Source organism: Pinus tabuliformis, chromosome X (genome assembly GCF_031772625.1).
Source record: "Pinus tabuliformis cultivar Carrire ecotype Pingquan chromosome X, CPIR1, whole genome shotgun sequence".
NCBI lineage: Eukaryota > Viridiplantae > Streptophyta > Pinopsida > Pinales > Pinaceae > Pinus > Pinus tabuliformis.
The window spans coordinates 1,250,066,052-1,250,074,216 of NC_142308.1; the positions used below are offsets into that span (position 1 = coordinate 1,250,066,052).

The following is an 8,165-nucleotide window of genomic DNA, read 5'->3' on the forward strand; positions in this document are numbered from 1 at the left end:
TATCACGAATGCAATGGTCATTTGCAAAAGCAATAAGGCTGGTGATCGAAAAAGAATATAGCCCTCTTTTTTTGACACCATGTAGCATGAGTTCTTTGAATAATGCATTAAAGGAAATTAACAAACTTGATTATATTTATAAGTCGATTGAAATTGGTACAAAAATAAGAATTTCATGTGTGACCACCATCATTCATAAGTGGTGTACCAAGTTTATCAAAGTGGAGCTACTTGAACTTCATCCCAAATTCATCACAAACTACATCTTGTTCATGTAACTACTTTAGGTGAAGGGACTTATATCTTCTTTCATTGTGCAAGACATGGGAATGACATAGGCAATCTTTCTCATGTGTAAGCATTGAAATATGATGTATGAATTTGGATTATTTAGGGACATGTCAACAAAGATTGTAGAACCCATATATGGTATCATATGTTATGTGGATATAGATAGCCTGTGTATAGGCAATATTTATGAGTAATAAATGAGTGAAGATTTAATTCATCATAAATATGAGAGATTTCACCTTATACCCACAATTGGAAAAAGTTTATAGATCACTAGTGGATTACATTAAATATTTATTCATATGACTATATATATCACTAATCAAAAATTGGTATGATACTAAGAGAACAAAGAAAAGGCATCCTTCCCATGATAGAGATGTGTGAACAACAAATCCTTGATTGTTGAGAAAATTTATAGCCCGTGAAAGGAAGCATCAACATACATACTCAATATGTATGAACAACAAATTCTTGATTGTTGAGAAAATTAATGGCTCTTCAAAGGAAGCATCAGCATACATACTCAATTTGCCCAATTCTCACAAGCAAGGTGTGTATAAAGATATTAGCATTTCAGTACATGGGCGATATCCCACGTATCTGGGACGGCGTGTTGTTTGCCTCCCCACCCAGGTTCAACGTGCTGCCATGTGCAGCTTTGTAATCTTCGGATTGTGTATATTGTGATATGTAATCTTCGGATATTGTGTATATTGTGATACGGGATTAATATAAAGCTTCTACTAAGGGACTTACCCACCCCCCTCATTTAAGAAAAAATAAATAAATATTAGCATTTTGAGAAAGGATCCTATTGATTGGTAATAACTTCATGATATAAGATCACGAAAGTTGTAGATTTGCCCCATGGTTACTTCTCATTAGTATCCAATGCCTCATCTTGTAAGTTAAATTGAAGCACTTGTTATTTCATCCATTGTACAAAATAAAACCAATCAGTACAAAAAAGGCCAAGAAGAAACATGTATTCAAGAACATGAAATTGCATTGAAAGTATGTTTTTGGACACCAAAAGAAACCTTTATAGTGAGCATCCAAAGGTGAAGCTTCCATTAGATTTGAATATGCTAATCTAAACAATGATGATGACCATGCAATATTTAAACAATGATGATGATGATGCAGATAAGACTTTAAACCTTGACTAAGTACTATATTGCATTTTCCTTCTTGCTTGGTAAATTTTTCGATAACTAGCTGCTACTAAGTTGGGAAATCTCATTGGACAATTTTTGTAAATACTTATTTTAAAGTTTTGATCATTAAATATTTTGACCTTTGATCAAATCATATATGATTTTCAATTTCAAACTTCCTTATGATTTTATGTTGATGTCAAATGATAAATGATCAAATATGAGATTGAGTTTGATTCATGATTTCAATTAAATCTTCATTATTGATTTACATAAATTTTATCTTGTAATGTTTCATATACTTATAAGTTTATGTATATCCTAACATCAGCCATCCTATGTTTTGAATAATATATCATCCTCATCCTTATCCCTATAACCACATACCCTAACCCTAATTAAACAAATTAAAAGGGAGATCATTTCCACTTCTGCTCTACTTATTCCTAAAATAGCGACAATGGGCGATTTGAAAGGGAGTGTTATTACATGTCAACTTTCTTTAATTTAAACTTCGACATTTATATTATGTTATTCATTTTCCTTCATTTGAGATTATTTTGAGCAGTCTTAAATTTTAATATTTTTATGTTCTAAATTTATATATACTGAATTTCAAGTCAATGAGGATTATCTCAAATGATCTCCCCCGACAGATTTAATTCTCTACAAGTGAAATGATAATGAGATATATTGATGTAATGGTTGTTGCTTATGAATATTGTTGTATTGACCATCACTCTCATTCTCATGATAAAAGATGATGATTTCATATATATATATATATATATAGATCACCCAGCAGATTTAATTCTCTACCAGTGAAATGATAATGAGAAATATTAATGTAATAGTTGTTGCTTATAAATATTGTTGTATTGACCCTCACTCTCACCCTCATGATAAAAAAAGATGATTTCGTGTGTGTATATATATATATAGACAGCGAACAAAACAAAATCTACAAATTAAAAATTTAAACCAAGTTTTCCACATTTATAGAACTCACATCTTTGTCATTCACTCAACAAATTGGAATAAAAATTAGTTATTACTGTAACCATTATTTCTATATTTAAATATTAAACAAATAAAATGGCCCAAGCAAACTTCTTATCTTCTTATATTTTCCATGAACTTGTGATCCTACTATGCTTCCCTATAGAAATAGCTAATTTATAAATAATGTGCCAAAAAGAACTTATAGTTCTACTAGCTTTTAGTGATCTAGATAGGTTTCATTGGATGAAGGAAATAAAAAGGTATCGAAGGAACTATTTCTTCTACTCTGAGAGATGCATAATAGCTTTCAGTGATCTAGATAGGTTCATTGGATGTAGGAAATAAAAAGGTGTCCAAGGAACTATTTCTTCTAACTTTGAGAGACATAGGGTCACCGGATTAAGAAAATATAAAATAAGATAAAAATTCAAAAGAACTTAAGTTCCTCGAGCATTGAGAGATCCAGATAAGATCACTGAGTTAAGAAAATGCATTTCCAAATCCGAAAGATGTATACCATCTCTTTGACTAATGACAGGTACAACTCGAAATTATACCTCAGATTTATTGACACGACTATCCCTCGCCACAAGGACACCTGTTTTCCTTTTATATTCCTCAGTAATACTGCTGTCTTGTAGAAAATTAGCTGCTTTATTTTGGAGATAAGAAAATTTTTCAAACCAGTTCCCTGTAATGTCTTAAGATCTCAAAATTTACAGCCAGTCGGAATGGTCCTTTATAAATAACATTACGAGGGATAGAAACGTATCATTTCAACTCCAGAAAGAACGGTGAATCCACGTTACATTTACATCAAACAATAAGAAATAGAAAACACATGGCCAATACATTTGGCATCATCAGGACGACAGCATCCCAAGGAGCTGGAACACAACAGAGACATCCAATCTTCTAATTCTCAGCATACCAATAAAGAGTCCCCTAAGATGGAGCTCTGAATAGCCACCAAATAAAGCTGAAGACATCAAAGAACATAAGCCGAGAATCTAATGAACATTACCATAATGTTCCTTTCTATTCTATGGAAAAATAGTTTTGCATTCGTATCAATTCGTATCAACTTAAATTTTGGACATGTCGAAGATACGCGTTGTTTTGTTCAGGAGAATTCAAAATAAAGGTGGATGGCAAGAATGGCAGAAACAAAACTATGTGAAACTTAAGAATAAAAGGCTATATACATGATGGTCTAACCCAACCACCCAATTGCTTAAAAAGTGGAAAACAGAACAAAATTTAATAAAAGACAGGAGTACGAATCTAGAGACATACAATAAAAGTGAAGAAATAATGAACAATTTTATAGCATTAAGTGAAGAAATAGATTGAACGTTTTATAAGATTCTCTCCTTTTGTGCTCGTTTTCTTCAGCGTATTAGCCTTAACTCATTCACTGTGGAGATGATAAATACTGATATATGCTGATATGATCTGTACCTCACTCTATTCTTGAAAATCAGAATGCATACACTGCTGTGGAACTGTTATTATTTGAAGAGGGCAAAGAATATGGGAGTTGGCTTGCCTAAGCTGCATGCATTATATGGCTTTTGAAACATGGACCGGTATAATTTTTGCAACTGCCAGAATAGTTGAACCCAAACTCAATTAACTGAGGTACAAGTCATATTAACTTCGCTCTTGGCTGCAGTTTTAGGACATCAATAAGCACAACTCCAACAAATACTGATACTGAGGTTGACCTGACTTTCATGTTTCCTTACAGGGGTTTCACCTGTTATCTTGCATTGAATTGCTCTTCAACTGGTGAATAAGCTCCGAAAACACTTCGAGGCAATCTACGACTCCCTAACTGGGCAAGATTAATTGGGACTTGTGCTAAAAGCTCCAATGAGATGTTCTCTACCATTGAGTTGTCCCCTCTAGAAGTCGCATAGCTTTGAATCTGCACTTTCCTCCCTCCATTTTAGGATAAAATCTTTAGGAGATAATTTTCAGATTCATCAAGAGATTTTATGCATATACGACATCCACGACCAGCTAATTTTAAAATTAGCACTTCAGAAATCTATATTCTGTTGCCTGTGTTTAAAAAAAGGTCAAAAATTATTTTTGAGGTTGAACAGGCACCTAATCTGCAGTTGTGATGCTAACATATTTCAACATCAGAGTGCAAGTCACCAAGCCAAGTAGAGACCATTTGAAGGATGAATAACTAAAATTGTTTAAGATCAAGTACATGTATCTATAAAGAGAAATTATATTAATGTCCACTTGAAGGAAACTAGAGTCATTCCCAGGAAGAAATGCATTATTGTAATGATATACAAGAACAAAGAATGGAGAACACGAAATTGTTGAAGCTCAAGTACATTTATCCAGAAAGAAACAAAGAAATTATATATATGACAACTTGAACATAACCAGAACCATTCCATGAAGAAATGCATTATTTATTTTCCAATAAAATCCTCAAGGGTGTTTCCCCACATTTGTGAATGGCATCCCTCACCTTTGCGGATGGCATCCCTGAAAACCTGTCAGATAAAGCTAGTGTGCGTCACCCAGAAAGATGAGAACCAAGCACCTGCTGGCACAGAACAAGCCAAATGCCCAACAACATTTGCGACAACCACTTGAGATAACCCTTTGGGCTAGAAATGCATTATTGTGATGGTATATAAGAACAATGTTTAATTTTTAAGGCTAAGGTCCTGGCCGTAACAGTCTGCACATGATGACAAGACTTGCTATGAAGTAGATACTTGAATATGCGATATCGGTATGTAATTTACTAGAACAGGGTATAAAAAAAATTATTTCCAGCTAGAAGAATGAAACCTGACTTGAAAAACCCTGAATTTATTTTCTTTTAAAATTCACAAGTGGTGCTCCTGGATGATCGTGAATATGTTCCTTGGACATGAAAGTCATCATATTGCCTGACAAATCCATCCTTGGCGAATGAAAGTTGTCATATTACCTGACTTTAACAATAACCTGCATTTATTTTGCTTCAAAACTCAGTAGAGTGTTTCTCTTAAGAGATTACTTGTTAAGATCTTCCTTGGAAGATGAAAGTCAGCACATTACCTCAGAAAACCTTTCACCTCAGAAAACCTTTCACAATTTGGCCAAGTATGAACTAGAGAGGCAGAACACTTACTGATGTCTGTTATAACATTAGTAAATGTAAATATGAAATCTCTAGCTGCATAACCACAAAACAAGACAATTTAGAAATCAAGTTCTTTCTGCTAAGCAAAGAAATATGTAATCCATAATGTTAAGTCTGCTAGCATATTGTATAGGAATATTGTAGCTTTTCACTTATGGTACAAAAACCTTATAGCTTCTCACTTGAGTATTTTGGCATCAGGCAACCATAACTCCTTTCTCATTTAAAATGATCCCCTTTCATCTGAATGCAGTCATCAGAAGAATATTTTCCACAGCATCAGAAAAATCTTTTCCACAGCATTAGTTTTCCCAAAGACATCTTTGATGAAGCCACTGCAGATACTTGTTGAATTCCTCCAATCACTATCAGCATCACATCTTTGCTTGCTAAGCTGATTAGGTGATCTATATCAAGGCACGCTGCCTAAGGAGGAGGGAGGTTTCCCTTTGAAGGTTGAATATGAAGAATTTACCAGCACTGCCCAGAGCTATTGACAATGAACAATTAGTGACAACTTACTGACACTTGCAAGGAAATGTTCCAGAAAATGCACATATTAAAATATTAGAGAATATGTGGCCTAAAGAATATCAATATATCAAGGCATAGAAAAATAGTATACTTCATAGCAGGTTGTAGGCCATAAACTTAATTGTGCATAGGATGATCCATATTGTATAAGAAAAATAGGCACGACTATTAATTCATCAGGACTCGGATTTTGAACCATGCAAACAAAGACACTGCAAACTTTCTTCTAAAAAAATCAGAAAAATGCCTTTGGCTCAATAACATTGCATAAGGATATAGGACTGAATCCTTTTGAAGTTAACATGGACATCTCTCTTAACAATACAAGTACAAAAAAGGCAGAGTGTTGAAACAATGATGTCATGAAAACATATAATCTCTGGCTAGAATCCATGTTTCACAAAGTATATGAACACAAAGACTTTTTTCTAGATATGAAGCTGCCTTTATCAAATAGTGAAATGTATCAAGGAATCATCATTGATGGGTCTAAATTTTTAGTAGCAAAATTGGAAATGGAAGAGAAACTAGAAGAAACATTAACACTTAAAAACAAGAGGTAATATTGTTGGCATTCTCACATTCCACTTTTGGTCTATGCGCAATGGCTGCATGATTTATAGAAGTGTATAAGAAAACTGTCCTTGGACATGGCAATTGTGGTTGATAGGAAAAATAGTCTATTGGAATTAATAGAAAAATATTAGAATCATCACTTACTGAAAAAGGTCCACGCATTATCATATAGGTGAGAAGGATAAAATGACTAGGCATTGTCAGATACATATGAATACATTATTTGACTAAAAATTATTATTATAAGCTTCATGACTTGAAAAGTTTAGGTTTGAAATATATACACAAAATGGCTCCTAGTTAACAGCCAGTTCACAGAAGCACAATCACCAAAGTTAATTCAAAGTTGGAGTCATTTCCATATATAACGCAAAAAATAATGAACTCATTCTTCATTATGTACAACAAAGAAAAGCGCCAGTGCCTTCTTTCAAATTTGTACTCAAGTATAGAAATATTACAATCTAGGGAGTTCAATGGCCCCTCCCAGCAGTTTGAGATAACATACACATAAATACTTGAACAACATACAATGCTCTAACTCAACCCTAATTTATAATAATTCCTTTGAGGAAACTATACCCCACAAACCAGTAAAGAATTTGATCTAGTGACTACTATATTTCCAAGAATACATTACAACACAAGCTGTGCTTTAGCGGAAGCAAAACTTTTGCTTCAAGCTTGCCAAACTTATGGGACCCTCACCGACATATGAACTAATTTTGGGGATGTGAACAAGACAGAAGAAAAATAATCCCATAATTATAGACTTCCTAGAATCTTCCCTCATAGAACACATAAAATAATGTGTTCAGGGGAAAACTACTGTCAAAATGAAAATAATAAACCTAAGGAGAAATGAATCATATTTTCCTGAGAAAAAACAACAAATGGGTTGTAACTACAAACTGTCCCTGGGTAGATTTAATGGATACTTTTTGAGCCAAAAAAACAACAATAAATCTACAAAAACAACCAATAGATGTACTTCAACGCACAAGTATTTGATGACAATAATTGGCAAGGCAAAGGAATAATGATACTAAGGAACATTGGAACTTTGCCTCTCAGAAATATTACTCTGCACGCGGCAATAAGAAGTTGAAAGCTGAATTCTGACGAATGAGAGGAGGTTCAATTTCTGACAAATCAATCTAGTTCATGGACTTCGATATATCATCCACAGAAAAGGGAATACTGCATCAAGAAAAATCGCATTACGCAGTTAGGAAATAATATAAAAAGAGAAATCTCTGTCCCATTCTAATGATATTTGATTCATCTACAATGTTGAATATTATTGGGTGGTTTGGGAAAAATTGAGCACATTGAGACTTGTTTTGTACCTGGAGTCATCATCCAACAGGAAGGAATTGCTCAAAGCATTGTTAGAGTCTTCTGTCATCAAGACTCTCATACTGGCAATAACCTGGAAA

At 33.6% G+C, this 8,165-nt stretch overlaps 1 long non-coding RNA gene across 2 annotated transcripts; it reads right to left on the minus strand.

The window, feature by feature from the left end:
- Positions 1–5,798: 5,798 nt before the first annotated feature.
- LOC149144506 (uncharacterized) lies at positions 5,799–8,158 on the minus strand. Of its 2 annotated transcripts, XR_016264475.1 has the most exons (3): positions 8,076–8,158; positions 7,810–7,926; positions 5,799–6,137 (listed from the first exon to the last, which is right to left on the minus strand). It is a non-coding gene; the product is annotated as an uncharacterized LOC149144506 (long non-coding RNA). The 2 variants fall into 2 exon arrangements; XR_016264474.1 differs by lacking the exon at positions 5,799–6,137 and having other exon boundaries at positions 7,649–7,926.
- Between the last annotated feature and the right edge of the window lie 7 nt (positions 8,159–8,165).